Genomic DNA, 24,973 nt, shown 5'->3' with positions numbered 1-24,973 from the left:
AACAACTCATTTTACAGATGATTATTTTCCATATGTGAATAAAATGCAATAAGTAACATTGAAAATCTCAAGACCCGAAAGAAATAAAGCCCAAGATTCGGGATTTGCAAAATCCCAAAAAACCCCGGGTTTTCGAAGTTCGGGATTTCGGGATCGCCATCCCTAGGACCAATTCAAGAATGAGAAGAAAATAAAGTTATAACTGTCATAAGACTAAGCTAAATTATCTGAGCGTCTGTAAAACATCCAAAAATTCAACCCAGTAGATCAAAGACTAACACAAATTCGACTAATATATATACGAACTGGAAAAGTCAAGTGTCAGAACACCTCAAGATGACCACCTTTTACCCATAGAAGACCTCAAGAGGTCTTATGTTACCTTAAGAAGACCTCAATTGGTCTTATGTTATCCAAAGAAGGCCTCAAGAGGTCTTCTGTCACATATAGGAAACTTCAAGAGGTTTTCTGTTACCTTAAGAAGGCCTGTAGTGCGATTCTCTAACCCATTTTTTGTGTTACCGACAAAAATCGGTAAAATGAGAATGTTTATAAATTCGGTAATTAACGATATTTTTCGGTAAGCTAGCGACGAATAAAAACTAGTCGTAAAGCTCTACCGATAGTTACAGTGTTGTCAACTTTTATTAAACTTTTGGTTCATAATTTTGGGTTTTAATGTTACCGATTTTTGTCGGTAACTCAAAAAATTACGTAGAGAATCCCATTACTGAAACGGTCTTCGTTTACAAAAGATGTCTTCTTTTGTTTAAGGAAGAACTCAAACTGAAGATTTCAAGAAGACTTTCAAGAATGACTTCTAGAGGTCTTTTGTTATCAATAGAAGACCACAAGAGGTCTTCTGTTACCTTAAGAGGTCTTCCGTTATCCCAAGAAGACCTAAAGAAGTCTTCTGTTACTTTAAAAATACCTCAAAGCGTATTCTGTTACCAATAGAGAGCATCAAGAGGTCTCCTGTTTCCTAAAGACTTCAAGACCTCCTCTGCAGTATATAAAAGACCTATAAATGAATAGCTCTTTTCTGTCTACAGAAGACGTCAAGTTCTTTTCTGTTACCTATGGAAGGCATCAAGAGGTCTTCTGCTACCTTAAGAAGATACGAAAAGGTTTTCTGTTATGTTCTGTTACCTAGAGAAAACCTCTATAAGACCAAAAGTGGTCTTCTCTTGTTTAAGGAAGATCTCAAAGGGTTCTTATGTTGCCTACTGAATACAGAAGACCTCAAGAACTCGACCGTTTTCTATAAAATACCCCAAGAGATCTTCTATTGCCTAAAAAGACGTCAAGTGGTCTTCTGCTAGGTAAAGAACGCATTAAGAGGAATTCTGTTACCTCAAGAAAACCTCAAGCGGTCTTCTGTTACCTCAAGAAGACCGCATCTTCTGTTACCTATAGAAGACCTCAACAGGTCTTCCGTAAACCAAGGAAGGCCTCAAGAGGTCGTCCGTAAACCAAAGAAGACCTCAAGAAAGGATCTCTCTCCGTTATCTTAAGAATGCCTCGAACCGTATTCTGTTACCAATAGAAGACTTTAAAAGGTCTTTCGTTGCCTATAGAAGACTTCAAACTGTATTCTGTTACCAATACAAGACTCAAGACGTCCTCTGCAGTATATAGAAGAACTCTAGAAGTCGACCGTTGACTACTACTCTCAATAGGTCTTCTGTTGCCTATAGAAGACATCAAGTGGTCTCTGTTAGATATAGAAGGCATCAAGAGGTCTTCTGTTACCTTAGGAAGACTTCAAAGAGTCTTCTGTTACCTATAAAAGACCTCAAGAGGTCTTCCGTAACCCAAAATAAGACCTCAAGTGGTCTACGGTGGCCCAAAGAAGACCTCAAGAGTTCATCTAATACACCCAAATGATCTCAAAAGGCCTTCGTTATCTTAAGAAGACATCAAACCATATTCTGTTACCACTAGAAGACCTCAAGATGCCCTCTCCAGTATATAGAAGTCGACTGTTGACCACAAAAGACCTCAAGAGCTCTTCTGTTGCCTACAGAAGACGTCAAGTTGTTTTCTGTTATCTATAGAAGGCATCAAGAGGTCTTCTGCTACCTTAAGAAGACATCAAAAAGGTCTTCGTTATCTTAAGAAGACCTCGAACCCTATTCTGTTAACAATAGAATACCTCAAGATGCCTTCTCTATGACTACAAAACAATTCAAGAGGTCTTATGTTACCTTAAGAAGACCTCAAACAGTATTCTGTTACCTATAGAAGACGTCAAGCGGTCTTCTGTGACCTACAGAAGACTGCAAGTGGTCTTATAGAAGACATCATGAGATCTTCTGCATCTTCTGCTAGGTATAGAGGACTTTAAGGGGTCTTATATTGCCTATCAACCTAGGGAGATATCAATAAGTCTTCTGTTGTCTACAGAAGACTTCAATCAGTCTATGGCCTATAGCTGCCCTCAAGAGGACTTATGTTGTTAAGAAGACTTTATGCGGGTCTTCTGTCTTCTAAAGGAGACCACCAGATGTTTTCTGTTGTCTATAGCAGATTCCAAGAGGTTTTCTAAAAACTTCAAGAAAACTTCAAGACGTCTTCTGTGACTTATAGCAGATGTCAAGAGGTCTTTTGTTGTCTATACAAGACCCCAAGACATCTTCTTCATAATATACAAAATATTAAGAGATCTTTTGTTGCCTATCGAAATATTTAAGAATTCTCCTGTTACCTATAGAGGCAACAAGAACTTCTCCGTTTCCTACAAAAACTTAAATAGGTCTTCTGCTGCGTGCAGTAGATCTCAGTAAGTCTTCTGCTGTCTACAAAACCTCAAAAGGTCTTATGTTGCCTATAAAGGATTTCAAGAGGAAATATTTTGCCTATTGAAGATCTCAAGAGGTCTTCTCTTGGATATAAAAGAACTCAATGTATCTTCTGTTGCCTCAAGAGGTATTATGTTGTCTATAGAGGGCCTCAGGAGGTCTTCTGTCGCCTATAGAATACCTCAAGGGCTCTATAAGAGAAGACCTCAAGAGGTCTTATGTTGCCCACTGTAGACTTCATGAATGCATATGTTGCCACATAAAACCTCAAGTGGTGTTCTTTTGTTTATAGAAGACCTGAAGAGGTCTTTTGTTGTATATAGGAGAACTCAGTGGGTCTTCTGTTGCCTGTTGGAAACCTCAAAAGGTATTATGTTGTCTATAGAATACCTCTGGAGTCCTTCTTTCACCTATAAATGACCTCGAAGGGACTTCTGATATATATCGAAGACCTCAAGTGGTCTTAAGCAAAGTCCGAAGACCTCAAGAGGTCGGTTGACACAGAAAACCTCTAGTGTTGCCCTTCTGTCCATAGAATACCTGAGTGATCTTCTGTTACCTATATAAGACCTCAAAAATTCTTATGTTCCCTTCAGAAGTTTTTGGAGGTCTTCTGTTGCCTTCAAGAAGACCCCTGTTGTACATAGAAAACATCAAAGGTCTTCTGTTACATATAGAAGTCCTCAAGAGGTCCGCTGTTGTGTATAGAATTTGTCTAGAGGTCTTCTATTGCCTATAGAAGACTACAAAAAACATCTTCTTAATGTCATGTATTGTCTATTGAAGACTTCAGTAGGTCTTCTGTTGCCTAAGTAACACCTCATTAGGTCTTCTGTTGCCTATACAAGGCTTCAATAGGTTTTTGTTGCCTATACAAGGCCTCAAAATTCTTCTCTTCCCTATTTCAGACTTAAATTTCTTCCGTCGCCTACAGAAGACGTCAAAGGATTTTCTGTTGCCTACAGAAGTTTTTGTAGTTCCTATAGAAGCCTCCTATAGAAGCCTCCAATAGGTGTTCTGTTACCTATAAAATACCTAAATAGGTTTTCTGTTGCCTATAGAAATCCTCACGAGGTCTTCTGTTGCCTGTAGAATATCTCAACTTGGTCAAGAGGGTTGTTGGAAAATTTCTGTTTGTGCGGAAAATATGGTCTTTTCGAATATAAAATTATATCATTGCAACTTTAGCCACCTGCCATAATAAAATGTTGCCAAAATCTTAAATAATATCCACAATTTAAATGCTCTTCCTCAATTTGAAATACATTATTAATGTTTCCATTACATTTTAAGTTGTAATAATTTAAATTGTTATTTCCTAACACGATTTTCATATTCCACCGCATGTTTTGTGCAATTATAAAATAAACAATTTGTGATATTTACTAATCCACTAAATTTCGGGCCAACATTTTAATAAATACTCTATTAATGGTCCATCCAATGATAACTGCAAAATATGTTGTAAATATTTACACGTTGCCTAATGACAGCTGCTGGCAAACATTTGCACACTGCATAAGAAGATAGCAAATTTATGACCACCAGAACGGTTGTTAGAATCTTTGGCATTTTGGGTAATAAAGTTTCAACAAAATGTAAATTTAATTGTTAAACAAATTTATAATGGCACTTGAAGAGGAATTAATTTCAAATATTAATTTAATAAATTAACTTTGTGTTCAAAATAAAGTTGACTTTTAAGTATGTACTAAAGGGATCTGGCCGATTGGTAGGTTTATTAATATTAATCAAATTAAGAACCTGTTCGTAAGCAGGCTTTGAGAATTATGGCCAATAATGAATGACTGAAATAGCAATACCGTTATTTAACCCTTATATGATCTAATGGGAATAAATTTGAGATTATCTATGATTTTGATTCTTTGTATAGGAGCAGAAACCAAATCACCCCGACCAGGACATAACATTTTTCAGGGTTCACAAAATGTCTGGGTATCTCCAATATGGAGATCTTCAATATAGCACTACTTGTGCCATTTTGATTTCAAACTGGAGGTCATAATCTAGAAATCCAAAATGTTATAATTCCTAGATCTCCATGTCAGCTGTTTAAGGGTTAAATACAATATTTAATTTTCCCATCTGTCCTGTCAGCATTCCCCTACAATAGCCATAAATTGTATATGTGTGAGTACGTGTTGTTGCAAGGAAATTATGTTTGTGCCACAAATTAACTTTGTCAATTTTGGTTTGTGTTTAGTAGGCAGCAGTCAAGCAGACAGACGACATCCAGAGAGCAGCATAGCTTTATGAATGTCATTATAATGAAACAGTTTTGCCAACACACCAAATCACATTTGTTGGGATTTGCATAAATCTGGTGGTGGCTTTAAAGAATTTACAGATGATTGTCACGTTTTTAGTAGATGTCCTTTTTCGAATGCAGACAGACGACAAAATGAAAGCACTCATTTATTAGCCATCCAATTTTGTGGTGTTAATTTACATTTAAAAATGTTACAGTATGCTTTTCGGGGGACTAATAAAATATTTTAATCTCTGAAAATAAAGTCAACTACCAGAGCTCCAGAACAATCTGTTGTTGGCTTTAGGTGAATTTGAATAAAATAAGTACGAAATTAAAATTTTAATAACAAAATTTACGAACTTAAAATTCTTGAAATATTGGCTGTTTTGTTTGGGAATATTTTGGAAGGTTTAGGAAAATTTTGGTACACAAGGCAATAATTAATTCTGATCTGTCATGCAGAAAGTTTTATTGAAATTGAATAAAAATCACATGGAAAGAAGAAATGTTTTGCATTTGAATAGAATTTCACAGAATGTTGGGAATATTTAATAGCATACTTGTTTCTGTATGTTAAAAACAGTAATATAAAGCACACTTTCAGGCATTCTATGTAATTACATAACAAATTAGTTTTATCCACATTTTGGAAACAATTTCTAGCTTAGCTATTTGGAATTTTAATTTCAAAATTTTTTTGTATTAATGTATTATGTCACAAAGGGAAACATTCCTTTAGTAAAATTATACATGTAACTTTGAACACATATACACACTCGTATTCCTAAATGGTCATTTATTTCATGGAAATTCATTACATTTCCCTCCCCTTTTGTTACACAAAGGATTTAAGTTTTAAAAGAACTTCATCATTATGGCTTAAGGCAATGTAAATGCTAAGAATATACAAATTTATCTCCTTTGTACTGGAAATTCCTTTGGTTCTATTTTTCTCATAAATTAAAACATTTCCCCAGCACGCTTAGCTTATGTATTAAAGTTTTAGCAATTTAATTAACAAACATTTAGCATGTTCTAAAGTTACTTCCACTTGCCTACCATTGGCATTCTATGATAAATAGCTTACCTGCAAAGGGGTTTTAGAAAATTTCCAAGATAAACTTAAAGTTCTTAAAACTTATTATTTATATTGTTGTGATAATGACTTTTCTGGTAAATTGTGTAAGGAATTTAATTCCGCTAACGGATTTTCATTGAAATAATCTACTTTATTGTTTTCCTATGCCACACGAACTTTAATACCACCACACAGTTGTACCACAAAACTTGATTGTTATCGAGAAAAAACACAATATTCAATTTCCTATCAACAGCAGCAGTAGCAGCTGTTCAACAATAAAACAGAAACAACAACCACAACAATAAATGTCATTTAACGTTTTAGATAAAGACCACAATTTTATTTAGTTTTGAATACCCTTCACTAATTAAGGAAGTAATATTTGTTTGTTAAACACACACATCAATGAACGTGGTTTTATATTGTTCGATAAAATTGTGTCTTCGATCGAACACCTCTAGCACTTGTTTGAAATCTTTTTCTAGCACCAAGGAACGAAGAAACGTGGAATTTTCAATAATATAGGACCAAAGATTCTACTCCGTGCTTTTATTTAGTCTAAGAGCCTATAGACGTGGATTTCTTATAGAACCACAAGATGTGGATATTTTAAAGTATATTTTTTAAGCAACTACAAGACGTGGATTTTCTTAAAGAATATTTTTTCAAGCAACCACAAGTCGTAGATTTTTTAATCCATATTTTTCAAGCAACCACAAGTCTGGGTTTTTAATGAATATTTTTTTCAAGCAAACACAAGTCGTGGATTTTTTTATGAACATTTTTTCAAGCAACTACAGGTTGTGGATTTTTTAATGAATATTTTTTCAAGCAACCACAAGTTGTGGATTTTTTAAGGAATATTTTTTCAAGCAACCATAAGATGTTTTTTAATGAAAATGTTTTCAAGCAACTACAGGTTGTGGATTTTTTAATGAATATTTTTCAAGCAACCACAAGTTGTGGTTTTTTTAATGAAAATCTTTTCAAGCAACCACAAATTGCGGATTTTTAAGGAATATTTTTTCAAGCAACCACAACACGTGGATTTTTTAATAAATATTTGTTCAAGCAACCACAAGTCGTGGATTTTTTTAATGAATATTTTTTTCAAGCAACCACAACTCGTGGATTTTTTAATTATTATTTTTGGATGGATTTTTACAGTGTTTTATTTAACTTGCTTTGGTGCCCGTTTAGTTCAAATCTGGTAACTCATTTTTAACGCAGTTGCAGTTGACCAATCGGACTAAAACTTTGCACACTTTTCAGATTTGGATGACAATACATGAATATGAAATTAAAACAAAGATTGGTCAATTTTTACCATTTTTACAGTGTTTTTATGGTGGTTTATTTAACTTGCTTTTCAAAACAGGTAACTCATTTTCCACACAGTTGCAGTTGACCAATTGAACTGAAACTTCCCATATGGGTCCAATTTTTCCTATAGCCCCCAAATAGCGGTACCACCCGATTTAGTTCAAATCTAGTAACACATTTTTAACGCAGTTGCAGTTGACCAATCGAACTGAAACTTTGCACACTTTTCAGATTGGAATGACAATATATGAATATGAACCCATTTTTTCTACAGCCCCCATATAGCGGTACCACCCGATTTCAGGTATTTTGAGGATTTTATCTTCATTTTTGCCCGAACTAGCTGTCATTTTGCATTTAGGATTTCCAATGATACAGACATATCCCTACCAAAAATTGTGAACATAGGTCCAGGTTTTGGTATAGAGCCCTTATAGCGGTACCATCCGAATTCAAGTATTATGAGGATTTTATTCTCATTTTTAGGCCGTATTGGCTGTAACTGGGCAATTGAACCCCCCTTGGTTCAGAAACTTCCTCGCTAAAAATGATGGACATAGGTACACGTTTTGGTATAGCCCCCTTATAGCGGTGCCACCTGATTTCAAGTGTTTTAAAGATTTTATCTTCATTTTTAACCCGAATAGACTGTAATTTGGCATTTGGGGTTCCTAATGGGACAAAAACTTCTCCACCAAAAATTGTGGATATAGGTCCAGGTTTTGGTATAGCCCCCATAAAACGGTACGGCCCGTTTTCAAGTGTTTTAAGGATATTATCTTCATTTTGAGGCCGAATTGGCTGTAACATGGCATTTGGAGTCCCCAATGGTACAAAAACTTCTCCACCAAAAATTGTTGCCATAGGTCCAGGTTTTGATATAGGCCCCATATAGTGGTACCACCCGATTTCAAGCGTTTTAAAGATTTTATCTTCATTTTCAGCTAGAATTGGCTGTAACTTGGCATTTGGAGTCCACAATGGTACAGAAACTTCCCCACCAAAAAATATAAACATAAGTCCAGGTTTTGGTATAGCCTTTATATAACGATACTACACGATTTCAGGCATTTTAAAGTTTTTATCTAAACTTTCGGCCTAAATTGACTATAATTTTGTTCTCAGTGTCAAAAAAATGTATTTACTAAAAACTTAAAAATAAAATTTAATTTAAAAAATTAAGTTTCAGTGTTTTATTAGAAATGCACTTAAAACTAGAAAATAATTTGTCGATTATCCTCAATAAGTATATTCATTCTCATGATGGAATCTCTCAAATAAAATGCTTGCCGCTTAATTTTGCCACCATTTATAATTTAAATGTAAGCGTTATATTTGAGAGATTCCATCATGGGAAAGGATATATTTATTGAGGCTAAGCGACAAATCATTTCCTAGTTTTAAGTGCATTTCTAAATAAAACACTGAAGCTTAATTTTTTTAAATTATATTTTTGAGGTAACCACAGGTCATATGACTTTTTAAAGAATATTTTTTTTTTTGAAGTAACCACAGGACGTGCATTTTTTAAAGAATATTTTTTTGAAATAACCGCAGGACGTGGATTTTTTAAAGAATATTTTGTTTGAAGTAACCGCAGGACGTGGATTTTTTAAAGATTTTTTTTGAAGTAACCGCAGGACTTCGATTTTTTAAAGAATATTTTTTTAACGATTTTTTTGAACTATTCACAAGACCTGAATTTTTTAAAGATTTTTTGGAAATATCCACAAGACTCTTTTAAAGTTTTTTTTTTAAGAATCCACAAGACGTGGACTTTTTTAAAGATTTTTTTGAAGAATCCACAAGACTTGGATATTTTAAAGATTTTTTTGAAGAATCCACAAGACGTGGATATTTTAAAGATTTTTTTTTGTTGAAGTATCCACAAGACCTGAATTTTTTAAAGATTCTTTTTTGGAAATATTAACAAGACTTGGATTTTTTTTTAATTTTTTTAAGTATCCACAAGACTTGTATTTTTAACGAATTTTTTTTGGACAAACTCGATTAGTTGTCAGTGAGAGCAGTACCTAAAATTTTCTGAGCGACATTTTTGCAGAACATTTCAAAGCTGAAAAACGTAATGTTGTGCTACTTTTATAGCGGCTTTTAAAATAAAGGATGAAAAGGACATTGAAGGAAGCGAGTTAGAAGGTCGAAAATAATACTCATTCGATTTCACTGAAGACATGTCATCTCAAAAATAAGCTAAATCAACAGTGAACAAAGATATAACGCTAATTCCTGATGGCTTACAGGGTCTCTAGCAAAAAATTCATCACGCCATAACGCGGAAGTTCGACTCACGGCGGATCTGTCCTTCGGTGTTCTTAATATACTCACCAAGGGCTTTCATATCCAAAAGGAATTATATCTTCCCCAAAATTTGTGTTCACAGTGTTTTTAAAGAATATCTTTTTTGAAGTAACCACAGGTCATATAATTTTTTAAAGGACATGCATTTTTTAAAGAATATTTTTTGGAGTAACCGCAGGACGTGGATTTTTTAAAGAATATATTTTTTGAAGTAACCACAGATCGTGGGATTTTTTAAAGATTTTTTTTTTTAAAGAATTTTTTTTGAAGTAACCGCAGGACGTGGATTTTTTAAAGATTTTTTTGAAGTAACCGCAGGACGTGGATTTTGTAAAGAATATTTTTTTTTTGAAGTAACCACAGGACGTGAATTTTTTAAATGACGTGGATTTTTAAAGAATATATTTTTTGAACAGGACGTGCATTTTTTAAAGAATATATTTTGTGAAGTAACCACAGGACGTGAATTTTTTAAAGAATATCTTTTTTGAAGTAACCACAGGACGTGAATTTTTTAAAGAATATATTTTGTGAAGTAACCACATGACGAACATTTTTTAAAGAATATTTTTAAGTAGCCACAGGAAATGGATTTTTCAAGGAATATTTTTTAGATAACCACAGGAACTGGATTTTTTAAAGAATGTTTATTTAAGTAACCACATAACGTCGATTTAAAAACAATATTTTTCTCATAAAACTAAGAAACATGGAACTTTTAATAATATTTTTCTCACAAAAGTAAGAACCATGGATTTTTAAGAATTTTTTGCCATAAAAGTAAGAAAAATTTATTTTTAAACAATATTTTTTTCAAAAAAAAAAAAAAGAATTTTTCAAAATAATTTTTTTTTGAGCTCAATACACGGGGATTTTTTAAAGAAACGTGGTTTTAAAAAAGTAACTTTTCCTTGGACGAAAGAAACATGGATTTTTAGAGTATATTTTTTCTTTTAAAAATATAATTTTCTTAGATCCAAAAAACATAGGTTATTTAAAGATTTTTTTAATACTAGGAGGTAAGGGACCTACAGCATCATTAAAAAAATGGAATTCATTACCGACATTTGCAATATCTCCGTCTTTTAACCACCAACGCCAACCTAGTTTGCATCAATGTAAAGGAGAACTTTTCTTCTTTCATTGACGAGCTTTCCTTTTGGAATACCCAAATAGAAGCGGAGAAATTCGCATATGAATAAAACTTTAAATTTTCTTCACATACGTTACCCATTCCGACCCCTGAACATTATCCGACTATTACCACACCCAATAGGCTTCTTCCTCACTGGGAGCCCCATTAGCCTCCAAAAATTTCGTGACGATCCCATCAAAATTGCGAACTGTAGCGTGATTATAAAAAATGGAAAAATGGGATTTATTACCGACTATTGCGATATCTCCGCTATTTGGCCACCTACGCCAACCTACTTTGCATCATTGTAAAAATGGGATTTTCTACTTTCATAGTCAGGCTTTGCTTTTGGAAGGTCCCCAACCAAAGCTGTGGCATTCGTCATTATAATAAAAATCGCAAAAATGAAAAGTTGGGTTTCTTTAGCGACTATTGCGATATCTTCGTTGATTGACCACCTACGACAACCTACTTTACATCGTTAGAAAGGCGATATTTTCTACTTTCATTTGGTATACTCTTTTGGTATACTCCTTATAGACGCTGAGATAATTGCTTTGGAATAAAACTTTGACTTTTTTCTCCAAATAAGTTTTTTTGTCCATTCCGACCTCTCCACGGACGGACACACAAATGTGCCTCATCGAAATAATGGTTTTAGACTCCAAGTATGAAATCCGTTTCAGACAATTTGGAGTTGATTCAGCAATATGTGGCTGGCTGGAGCACACGATAATTCTCGAACGGATCAACCGATTCTGTCCAAATCTGCCTTTCGTAATATTTTGTCCAAACTTAGTTTAAGTTCGAAGATGGGTTAATTCGGTCCAAACCTTCCGGTACCTCCCCCACAAAAGTTCGAAAATGTTCGGAAATATTGTACGCACGATAACTCTTGAAGGGAGTGACCGATTTGGTTCATGCTTTGCACGTCGTCAAATTTCTATCAGACCAATATGAACTCAATCGGTCCACTTCTTTGGGTACCTCCCGCATTTCGGATAAGTTCAGTTTAGGACCTACTCTCGAATGATTTTTGGTGTAGCAACTTGTACTTTTACTCACTGCCCCCACACACGGCGGTACAAGTTTTATCAGGCGCAAGTCCATACTTCATGAGGAAATATCCTATGACACCGTGTGTAGTGGTTGGAGCGCAAAAAAACGCTCGAACGCATCTGCCGGTTCGGCCCAAAATTTGGTCTTCATATTATTTTGCCCAAACTTAGTTTAAGTTCGAAAAAAAGCCATATCGGTCAACCTTTTCAGTTCCCTCCCCACAAATGTTGAAAAAGGTTCGGAAAATTGTACGCACGATAACTCTTGAAGGGAGTGACCGGTTTGGTCCATACTTTAGACATCCTAATATATCTACCAGTAGTGGAATTCTCTAACTCATTTTTTGAGTTACCGACAAAAAATCGGTAACATTAAAACGCAAAATTTTGAGTGAAAAGTATCAATAAAAGTTGACATGAATGTTGATATCGATAGGATATAGCAACAGCTTTATTTTGGTTGTTATCTTACCGACATATTTCGTTAAGGGGATACCCCTACTTGTCACTTTCAAAAAATGGGAAAAAGTTGTATTAGGTTATTTTGATGTATAGGTATTATAGAGTATACCACAAAAATTTTCAAGTAGATGGGAGCAAAATTGGCTGAGATATGACCGTTTAAAATTGAAGAATCCGTTGTGTGTGTAGAGGCTCAACTTAAAACGCGTTTTTCTCGAAACCCTTTTTTTGTAAAAGCGTTTTGCGGTGCCAACGATAGCTCGAAAACGAATTGACCGATCTTCATATAATTGAGCTTATTATATACATAATAAAAAGCTTGTCTTTAAGCGAGACAGATTTTTCTTTAAAAAAATTTTTGGCCGATTTTTGGCCAAAAAAAATCGGTCAATTTTTTCGCTAAAATCGAAGTTTTGACTTTGACAGCTCATAATTTTGTTTAAAATCGATTTTTTATAATTCAGTTTCGCTTAAAGACAAGATTATTGGTTCTTAAAACGCCTACAAAATTATACGCAGATCGGCCCATCCGTTTTCGAGCTATCGTTGGCACCGCAAAACGCTTTTACAAAAAAAGGGGTTTGGCAGGTAACCATTTACCACAAAACTATGCAACATTTTTCAACAACAAAAATTCCAGAAGTAGTTTAAGATGTGTTCTTTCAACAGGAAAAAACATCTACCAAAAAATATTTGTAGTTTCTTTGAAAAAAATTCATGAAAAATGGGTTTTTAGTCTGCACAACTAGGGTTAACCCCTTAATTGCCGAAATTATAAGCATTTTAATTTTACCCATATTTGTCGGTAACTCGAAAAATGAGTTACAGAATTCCACTACAGGTATATGTAGATCAGGTTCGAATATGGACTATATTTGTCCACTGCGACAAATTTCACTATAAGACCTACTCTCAAATCACCTTGATTTTTGTTTAAGCAACTTGCATTCACTAACCCCCTTTACGATGATACAATTTTTTTCAGGGGCAAGTAAATACTTCCTGAGAAAATAGACCGAAAGTTCTAAAAAATCCCTATGACACCATGTGTAGGGGCTGCAGCGCACTATAAAACTCGAACTCATATTTTGTCCAAACTTAGTTTCAGTTCCGGTATTGCCCGTCCACAACTTCCAGTACATCCCCCCAGAAAAATTTAAAAAAATCGCATATTGGTTCTCTCATTAAGGTAACCCCCTACAAAAGAACAACAGAACAGCGAAGCCGCCCCACAATCGATGTGTCTGAGGAGACTTCCTAACCCAAAGGCAAAACATGTCACGTCAAAAAGCATCTTGGTCAGTAAGCTCGTCTCTAACGAGAAATTTATTAAATTTAATAAAAAATTGCCTTCGCCTAATAGGCAAAATTTTCAAATTTTCAAATAAAAATAAAAATCTGCTTGAGCCAGACTGGGGTTCGAACCCACGTCCTTGAAAACCACATGGAAAAAGTGTTGTCACGGCATGTTTGTTTTCAGAACCAAACTAATAACTTTCAAAGGCTACGCTAAGCGTTTGTCATGAAAGCCATACAAAGATTTGAACAAAAAATTCAACTTTGTAAAAAAACAAATTGCATTTGAAAGAGGAAAAAAGTTAGATGATAGCGAAGCCGCCCCACAATCGATGTGTCTGAGGAGCCTTCCTAAACCAAAGGCGAAACATGTCATGTCACACAGTGGTGGTTGTGTGGGTTTTTCAAAAAGCATCTTGGTCAGTAAGCTCGTCCTCAACGAGAAATTAATTAAAAATTAATAAAAAAATTACCTTCGCCTAATAGGCAAAATTTTCAAATAAAAAGAACAAAATTTTTGTTTAAGTGCAGTTTAGGGTTTGTTACAAGATCCTTTGGAAATGTATACCAATGCTATTCGTTGCGGTCCTGATTACAGCAATATTATGTTTTTCCGTGAACAAGTTCATGCTTCCTGACATACTATCGAAAAGATATGACTCTCAAAATAATATCCACTTCCATGTCGGTCCATCCTTCAAGTACCTCCCCCACAACACTTTTAAACTTTAATCATAATCCACATTTTTGTCTGTAAGTTTAAATGTCCAAAAAGGGCCACAAAATTCGGAAAAGACCCTAAATACATTTGATCTGTCCGTAGATGAAAGTTTCAATTCATGTAGGCTGCGGGTATATCTCTGTCGGCATAGCCGACTGACACTTTTTTACTTTTTTACAATTATCTGTGGACAGGAAATCTCCTTTCAAATTATTGTTATTGTCCACGTGTTAGTTTAAACGCATATATAACCATATCAAGCGGTTTTAGTTATGAATATATTTTAGGCATATTTTCCAACCGGAACGTCCTCTATTGTCAAAAAAGGTTGTAAAAGATCCAAAAAATCCTTTGATTGATTTTTTTCGTATTTTTCTCTTTCGAGATGAGTTGAATAATCACAAGGTTTTTGTAAATGAAAAATAATGCCAGAGAAATAGTCATGACTAAACACTAGGCGACATACTTCGCACTTGAGTCTGGCTCATGCTAGTACCCTGGGTTTACACATGACATGACAATTGAGTTTATGCATTGATTGTCAAAAACGTAGGCGTTCCGACAAATGCAAAAACAGTTGTAAACTTATTAAAGAAAATCATCGATTTCTTTTTGTTTTCCTTTTACATATTTTGTTATTTTTCATCTTCTTTGTTTTCAACACATTTCAATTATTAGGTCTATTCGATAACACAAAAGTTTCTACAAATTAGTAAAAATTTTACAAAATGCTGTTCGATAACAAACTTGTTAAGTAAACGAGAAATGGAAAGTTGTTGCAAGTATTTGCAAGTACTTTTTACGTGTGAAGTTATCGAACAGACCTATTATCTCACTTATATTTACGAAAATTTCAAAAAATTTTTGCTCCTACTGTCTGTGATAAATCTTTTGGCAAGCTTCGGATTCATTCTAATATAATATATTTTATAACTTGGGAGTTATAAAATATTATATGTATATACCTCAGGACATGGATTAAATAGAAAATACTCTACTGATATCTATTTTGCAATTTTTGTATATTTTTTAAGCCGGATCTTATCAGTGAAACTCCTCTGGCCCACTATAGGGTGCCACTCTCTTCCTCTATACCTTCCACTAAGAACAAATCGTTTGCCATATCAAAGTAATTTTTTCACGATTCGACACAAACTGGTTATTCCACTCAACTTCATTTTATTTTCTTCTTATTTGAAATGCATGCAACACATGACATGCTTTCATAGCTGGAACGTGGTATGTGGGAAGTTGGGTGTTGTTGCATTTCTTTTTTCTCGGTTTTTTGCTAGCTACAGATTTTTTTACACTCCACTTCAGAACAAAGCTTGCTAAATGAATCGCAGCACAGGGTAGAAAAAAAACAATGTCAGAGCATGGAATCGACAAACCACAAGATGACAAAAAAACAACAACAAAAACCAATTGAAAGTCCTATAGCAGGAGACTTGAACGTGCGGGCTATGGTTGGTGGTGGGGATAGGGTTGATTGGTTGTCCTTACCAGCTACAAAAGTTCGAAAACATGTAAAGGGAATTGAACAAAACTTACACTCTTTAACACTTGATGGATAATGGAATTTGGTAATACATCTAACCAAACAACCAGCAATAAACGAACGGGAAAGAGCAAGAAGAAGGAATAAAACTTTGTTTTACACTTCCGTTTCCTTTGTTACTGTGCCAGACTGCTGCCGTTGTAACGTCTTGGATGTTTTATTTTAAGTCTTCCTCTGGCTTTGTTGGTGTGTGTGCGGATTCCTTTGCACTTTTGCGGCCGAGAACTTTTTCATAAGTTTGAGACAGTTTATTTGAACTATAGCTCATGTCAGAAAAAACCCGACAACGAATGCTTGCTAAGTTTTCCTTTTTTCCTTTGGTAAGTTTTTTTGATTTTAAATTAAATTTGATTTTTTTCTTACTTAAAATCTTTGAATTTCAAATTATATTTCGGAACAAAATTCAATTTGTTTATTTTCGAAGAGATTTTTTACACGCTTTTTTATTTCTTTTGATATGTGTATCATTAAAAAAAAGAAAACATTTTTTGTAAACACTTCACATTTGTTATAATTTTTGTTATTCTTTTGGGGGGAGAAGAGAATGTTGTTTTCTTTTGATTGGATTTTTTTTTTTTTTGGTAATGCGGTCTTTCTATCGTTGTGGTTCTGTTGTGTTTATTTTCTTTCTGTGCTTGTTTTCTGATGCATGTGTTTTCGTATTATAATTTGCCTGTCTACACGTAACCGCTAAGCCACTTCGTTTCGTCGTTATGCTGTGCACGTTTCAACGTTTTTTTGCCAACTATTTCATGTTTTGCCGGCGAAAATGCGTTTTGTTGTGTTCAACACGACGTGTGTGTCTGTCTGGCTGGTTTCCTTTTGCATTTGCAAGTTGCATGAACTTTTGATTTTTCCTTCCATTTCCATTCACAAAATTGCACGACGCCACAGCCGCGCCATCGGAAAACATGTTGCTCTTTCATCTTATCATTGTGTGTGCAGTGGCAGTGGCTAGCATGTAGAATGTTAACTAGATGTGTAGCTGCTTTCCAATAATGTTAATGCAATGTTAAATGGAAATTCTGTTAGGAAACTTACAGAGAAAAAGCTTTGCAAACGATGGCAAACGTTGCGGGAAATAATTGATGCAAGTCGTTTATGTTATAACTAAAGGGGTAAATGCTTTACGCGTGGAGAGAAATATTGCAAAGATAGTTAAGGTCCTGATTGGATTGAATATAACAAAGACCCATGTATGAGGTCCTTTTAAGATAGAATACGTTTATATAGTATTCTATGGATAGAAGGTATTTAGAAGGTTTGATAGGGATAGAAGACACAAGAATGTCACAGGCAGCTCAGCTTATCCTGGGAAAGTGTATGACTGACAAAATTACCAGTGACTGAGATCGCTGGATCGACGAGACAAGTCTTTAGCTCCACCAAGATATCTCTTTTGCGGATTCAAGAAAACACTGACCGTTGAATCTTGAAGCGTCCAAACGGCAAGCCACTTCGAAGTCCATCTCAAGACCGTCTTCGAGAGAAAATGCCTTGTTTTAGCCTACTTAGAAGAAGAAGAGAAAATTTTATTATTTATTGAAAAGCTGTTCCTTGAAATGTTTTCAAAAAATCTCCCGATCCTTAAAAAATATTTACCAAACTCACACTGTACGCTATGTTTATAACCTCCAACATAGTATAAAGGGTATATTATGTTTGTTTTTCCGTTTGTAACGTATTGAAGTAAAAACTTGCGACCCTATAAAGTATATATATTCTTGATCAGGATCAAATTATGAGTGGATATAGCAATGTCCCTCTGTTGTACCCACTCTAGCGTTCACAATAATTGAGCTAGAGCATTATATTTTTGCACCAGAGTGTCTTTTTGGCATAGGCAGGAAGTGTTCGAAAATGGGCTATATCGGCCCACGTTTTGATATAGCCACCATATAATGTATATCCCGATTTTCGGTATTTTGAGGATTTTATCTACAATTTTTAACCAAATTACGGAAAGAATTTGGAATATGAGGTTCACTTCTCCACCAAAAATTGTCTACATGGGTATATATTTTGGTATAGCTCCCGTATAACAGTACCTTCCGATTTTCGCTACTTTGAGAATTTTAGCTAAAATTCTTAATCGAACTAGCTGTAATTTGACATCTGAGGTTCTCAGTGGTCACAGCACTTCTCCATCAAAAATTGTCAAACTAGGTCTATGTTTTGGTATAACCCCCATAGAACGGTACCTCGCGATTTTCGGTATTTTAAGGTAAAATTTTTTAAACTATTTAGCTGTAAAAACATCTTCACTTATAACCGTCACCATAGGTCCATGTTCCGGTATAACCCTCATATAAGAGTACCACCCGATTTTCGGTATTTTGATGACTTTAGCTAAAATTTTAAACATAACTAGCTGTAATATGACATTTTAGGTTCTCAGTGGTCACAACACTTCTTACTTACTTAGCTGGCCCATTACAGAACATTTGTTCTATAAGCCGAACTAAGAAAATATCTCCAATCCTCTCTGTTTTTCGCTTCGCTTTTTGGAATACCGCGCCTTTTCATTACTTCATTCACTTGTATGCTCCATCGAAGCTTAGGTCAGCCGATTCTGCGTGCACCGCCATGTGGCATGTATTCATACGCCTTTTTAGCGGGTTCATCATCGCTCATTCTTATGATATGGCCTAGCCAGCGCAATCGTTGCATCTCGATACGTTTAACTATATTCATGTCTTTATATAGCTGATATAGCTCGTGGCTTATACGACGTCGATATTCACCGTCAACGCAAATCGGACCGTAGATCTTTCGAAGAATTTGCCTTTCAAACACACCAAGCACTGCCATGTCTGCTTGCGCAAGTACCCAGGCTTCGGAGCCATACATCAGCACGGGTAGTATCAGTGTTTTGTAGAGCGTTATTTTTGTTTGACGAGATGTGGCTTTGTTTTTAAACTGCTTACTTAAACCAAAGTATCATCTGTTGGTCAATACAATTCTTCTTTTTATTTCACAACTGATGTCGTTTGTTGTGTTTACGGAGTTGCCGAGGTAGACGAAGTCTTTTACTACCTCAATATTATAGGAACCAGCTTCCACAGTCGGTCCGAGCTCAATGGACGCATTGCGCGTCGACACCATCAACTTAGCCTTCCCGCCGTTTACCGCCAGACCCACTTTAGCAGATTCTCCTTCGACCTTCATAAAGGTATCTGTTACTTCTTTTACTGATCGTCCCATGATGTCTTTATCATCAGCATAAGCAAGTAACATGAGGCTATTGGTGTAGATTGTGCCACATCTTTTGACGTTTGCCTCTCGAATAACCTTTTCCAGCAGGATGTTGAAGAGATCACACGCCTCCTTGTCTGAAACCTCTTTTGGTACCAAACTCTTCGGAGAGGTTCTTTCCTATTTTAACTGAGGACCTCGTGTCAGTTAAAGTCATTTTACAAAGCCGGATGAGCTTTGCGGGGATACCAAATTCAGACATTGCTTTGAATACCTTTGAACGCAACGGGCTGTCGAAGGCTGCTTTATAATCGACAAAAATGTGGTAGGTGTCGATCTGCATCTCTTGGGTCTTCTCCAGGATTTGCCGCAGGGTAAATATCTGGTCAATGGTGGACTTGCCAGGTCTAAGGCCGCATTGGTATGGTCTAATTATCTCGTTGACCATAGGCTTTAGTCGTTCGCTGTTTGCATGGAGTGGGCCATGTTTTGCCATTGCGCTGATATGTTATCGGGATGAGGAGTGCTTTGATTAAGCAATTGGGCTAGTTGAGGGGAATATGCTGTGGCTATCTGTTGTGATTGCAGCTTACCGATGTCTAACTTTCGTGTTGTGTCTGTTCGTACTTTGTTTGCTACGTTTAAGCGGGTGCGTACCTTTGCTGCAACAAGGTAGTGGTCCGAATCAATGTTTGCGCCTCGGAACGATCGTACATCCAACACGCTGGATGAATGTCTTTCATCTATCACAACATGATCAATTTGATTACTTCTTCTTTGATCTGGAGACAGCCAGGTGCTCTTATGAATATCGAGATGATTAAATCTGGTACTGCTAACTACCATGTTTTTTGCAGCTGCAAAGTCTATCAGCCTCATACCATTGTCAGATGTTTCACTGTGGAGACTGAATTTCCAGACTAGAATGATTTCAATGCCATGGGCAGGGCAACGGTCATATGTTTCTTCTAAGCGCTCGTAAAATATATCTTTGGTCTGTTCGTCTTTGTCTGCAGTGGGAGCATGAGCGCAAATAAATCTGATGTTGAAGAATTTAGCTTTTATACGAATTGCAGCAAGTCTTTCATTCACTGGCGTGAAGATGGATTCAGATGTTTTAGTCTCCGACTAACTACGAATCCGCAACCAAACTCATGCTTTACGTCATGGCAGCTATAATACAGTGCGTCACCTTTAGGTGTTGTTGTGACGACTTTCCCAATCCATCGTATTTCCTGTATGGCTGTAACATCGGCCTTGTACTTTTCAAGTACGTCTGTCAATGCGAAGACCTTATCTATAAAGAGTGCGAACATACTAGGTGCAGATTCGCAGATCATGGTCCTTACAACGTTTGCGGGCTCGACAACATTAGAGGCGTTTGTTTTTCTCTTCTTTTGTTTTTTCATAGTAGGCTGATGTTTTTCGGGGAGGGGGAGGTCTATGTTTTAGAATAACCCCCATACAACGGTACTTCCCAATTTTCGGTATTTTGAGGGTTTTAGCTACAATTTTTATCGGATCTAGCTGTAATTTGACATTTGTAGTTCTCGGTGGTAACAACACTTTTAAACCAAAAATTGTAAGAATAGGTCTTTGTTTTGATATAGCCCCCGTATAACGGTACCTCACGATTTTCGTTATTTTGAGGATTTTAACTAAAATTCTAAATAACGGCACCTTATTTCATGGTGGAGGGTACAAAAAGTTCGGTCCGGCAGAACTTAACTACTTTTTACTTCCCAGTAAAATATTCGATGAAAAATCATGAGTTGAATCATGGGTGCAAGTGATCTGGCATGTCATCTTTTTGTCATTTTCACTCATGAATTTTATATGAGCGTGACCCCCAAAAGATGTCGTTCTTTTTTGGATCCTAAGCTTGTCATTTTAACCAATGCATTGACATGTCATTTCCACTAATGCTTTGGCATGTAATTTTAACCAATGCATTGACACGTCATTTTCACCCATTCTTTGACATGTCATTTTAACCAATGCTTTGACATGTCATTGTCACCAACCCCTTGGCATGACATTTTCATGTCTTGTTTGGAAAATGGAAATGCTCTATTGAAATATGGGCAAACAAAACTCTTTATTAATTCAAACGAATTCACGAAAAAACTACAGTTTATTGATCAGCAAACAGCTTACATCCAAAATTGCAATGTAATAACCACCGCTGCAACGCAAAAGATTACTTCCTCCGTTCTCCGCAACTGATATTCTTTCATCTTACAAAAGGTTTTTCTATTATCTTCCCATTATCAGTTCAGATTTCGACATGGACTCCAAATGCACTCCTTTAAGTATTTTTATTTCGTAAATTACTTTTATTTTATAATTTTGTTATTTTATAACAACATTTTGGAAATTTATACTCTTTTGTTTAGCGACAAAAATATGTAGGGATCTACAACCCGGCTTGCTTTAGGGATCTCTAAGAACAAAATGTAATGAACGGGGAGGAGAGACTTTTTCTGGAAAATACCATTTATGCTTAATTAATTTATTTTTAATTGTTTCTTCCCAAAAGTCGTTTCTTCTTTATTTTCAGATTCTTGTTCCTTTTCGTTTCGGACTTTTTTCAAATTACAAGAAGCGAGATTTGTTTGATTTCGTTCTATGTCAGATTTAAAACAGACAAGGGAACTTTTAAAATAGCAATGTGTGCAGTCCGATTCTATTTTTAGCTCGATGATTGGGACTTCATTTTTATTGCAGACATTTCGAGCTTCATACAATACCAATTGTTTAGAAGTTTTATTTGTCTGATATACAGGAAATGTAAGACAACATCACGACGACAGTTCTAACAACTTTCAGAACCTGCAAGAATCTACTAATTTTTACTATGATAACAATTTTTCCTTTATGTTATCAGAAAAAATAGTAAAAATTAGTAGATTTTTGCAGTACTGGAACATACCAAAATGAAAATAAACAGGTGTGTAAATAAAAACACAAACATCATCTCTATTGGATCGATGGAATGGGTACAAATGCTGATGAAAGGATCGGATCTTTCACGACTTCCTTTGCATTGGTTCAAATCCTAATGAAAAAATCGGATCTTTCACGACTTCCTTTGAACCAATGCAAAAGATGACATGAAATCACGTCATCGCAAATAACCCCTTCCTTCAAATTTGTCTGGGTTGTTAATAGTCAGCTTCTGCTGAAAACATACATAGATCCTTATAGGTCACCTACAATATCTCTCTCAAATTCATTTTTAGAATACCTATTGAATCGATTTGAAATTAAATTTTAAATAACATCAGCCAATGGAATGACCAGCTAGGTTATTCTGCCTTAGCTAGTTTATTCTGTCATGTACACAAGAATGATTCACAGAATTTTTGATTACCTCAGGTGAACTAAAACCCCTTACAGCTGTAAAAGTAAACAGAAAGAAATAAACCTGTCAAAGTCAATCGATGGGATATTGGCCATGATTGTTCGCCTTAAGACGAAAAGCATAATGCACATGAAATGCCAAACTCCATAAAGGAAAATATGTGCAGTTAAATAAACCATTAAGAATCAGGACACAAAGAGCCAAATAAAAAATTTAATAGTTAAAGGACAAGGACAATCAATATTCGCCATCGGCTATTTTACAGGATGGTAGAAACATTTAAATGTTCAAGTCAGCGTAACAATTTATTGAAACTCAATCCAATAGCCTCTGTTTAATCAAATGTGTGTATATGTGCACACACTCATACTTGAATCAGTTGATTGAAACAAATGTTTGACAACAGCTCCATTTCCTCTCCATGTCCCATATTGTAACGTGTGTATTGTTTGAAGTTGCTCCGGTTTAACCACATTTATTCATATCAAATGAGAATCTGATTGCTTCCCGTTGGGCATTATTTAAATACCGTATGGCTACAGTTTATACAACGTCGCCACGGTAACAATCTTTGTCACCGATAATTTCAACAAATGGTGTCACCATAAGGCGAAAAAAAATCAACGTCACGTATAGAAAAAAAAAAATCATCAGGTTCCTGATGCAACTTTTTTCTATAGAAAAAAAAAACTCATCAGGTTCATGATGCAACATTTTTCTATAGAAAAAAGTTGCATCAGGGGCCTGATGAATTTTTTTTCTATAGAAAAAAGTTGCATCAGGGACCTGATGAGTTTTTTTTTTCATAGAAAAAAGTTGCATCATGAACCTGATGAGTTTTTTTTTTCTATAGAAAAAAGTTGCATCAGGAACCTGATGATTTTTTTTTCTATACGTGACGTTGATTTTTTTTCGCCTTATGGTGACACCATTTGTTGAAATTATCGGTGACAAAGATTGTTACCGTGGCGACGTTGTATAAACTGTAGCCATACGGTATTTAAATAATGCCCAACGGGAAAAAAATTCATCAGGTCCCTGATGCAACTTTTTTCTATAGAAAAAAATTCATCAGGTCCCTGATGCAACTTTTTTCTATAGAAAAAAATTCATCAGGTCCCTGATGCAACTTTTTACTATAGAAAAAAATTCATCAGGTCCCTGATGCAACTTTTTTCTATAGAAAAAAATTCATCAGGTCCCTGATGCAACTTTTTTCTATAGAAAAAAATTCATCAGGTCCCTGATGCAACTTTTTTCTATAGAAAAAAAAATTCATCAGGTCCCTGATGCAACTTTTTTCTATAGAACAAAATTCATCAGGCCCCTGATGCAACTTTTTTCTATAAAAAAAAATTCATCAGGCCCTCATGCAACTTTTTTCTATAGAAAAAAATTCATCAGGTCCCTGATGCAACTTTTTTCTATAGAAAAAAAATCATCAGGTCCCTGATGCAACTTTTTTCTATAGAAAAAAATTCATCAGGTCCCTGATGCAACTTTTTTCTATAGAAAAAAATTCATCAGGTCCCTGATGCAACTTTTTTCTATAGAAAAAAATTCATCAGGTCCCTGATGCAACTTTTTTCTATAGAAAAAAATTCATCAGGTCCCTGATGCAACTTTTTTCTATAGAAAAAAATTCATCAGGTCCCTGATGCAACTTTTTTCTATAGAAAAAAATTCATCAGGTCCCTGATGCAACTTTTTTCTATAGAAAAAAATTCATCAGGTCCCTGATGCAACTTTTTTCTATAGAAAAAAATTCATCAGGTCCCTGATGCAACTTTTTTCTATAGAAAAAAATTCATCAGGTCCCTGATGCAACTTTTTTCTATAGAAAAAAATTCATCAGGTCCCTGATGCAACTTTTTTCTATAGAAAAAAATTCATCAGGTCCCTGATGCAACTTTTTTCTATAGAAAAAAATTCATCAGGTCCCTGATGCAACTTTTTTCTATAGAAAAAAATTCATCAGGTCCCTGATGCAACTTTTTTCTATAGAAAAAAATTCATCAGGTCCCTGATGCAACTTTTTTCTATAGAAAAAAATTCATCAGGTCCCTGATGCAACTTTTTTCTATAGAAAAAAATTCATCAGGTCCCTGATGCAACTTTTTTCTATAGAAAAAAATTCATCAGGTCCCTGATGCAACTTTTTTCTATAGAAAAAATTCATCAGGTCCCTGATGCAACTTTTTTCTATAGAAAAAAATTCATCAGGTCCCTGATGCAACTTTTTTCTATAGAAAAAAATTCATCAGGTCCCTGATGCAACTTTTTTCTATAGAAAAAAATTCATCAGGTCCCTGATGCAACTTTTTTCTAAAGAAAAAAATTCATCAGGTCCCTGATGCAACTTTTTTCTAAAGAAAAAAATTCATCAGG

At 35.1% G+C, this 24,973-nt stretch overlaps 1 protein-coding gene across 1 annotated transcript in view; it reads right to left on the bottom strand.

Annotated features, from left to right (window-relative positions):
• Window positions 1–16,855, bottom strand: part of LOC141404369 (uncharacterized) — a 49,389-nt gene extending 32,534 nt beyond the window's left edge. Inside the window, exon 1 of the mRNA XM_073987915.1 lies at window positions 16,020–16,855. The gene's annotated coding sequence lies outside the window, so the exon portion shown is untranslated. The remainder of the gene's footprint in view (window positions 1–16,019) is intronic.
• Window positions 16,856–24,973: the final 8,118 nt, after the last annotated feature.

This window comes from Musca autumnalis, unplaced genomic scaffold, assembly GCF_047663935.1.
Source record: "Musca autumnalis isolate F117 unplaced genomic scaffold, ASM4766393v1 scaffold_4, whole genome shotgun sequence".
NCBI lineage: Eukaryota > Metazoa > Arthropoda > Insecta > Diptera > Muscidae > Musca > Musca autumnalis.
Note: the sequence above shows the minus strand (reverse complement) of the source record. Positions and strands in the feature narration are given on the sequence as shown.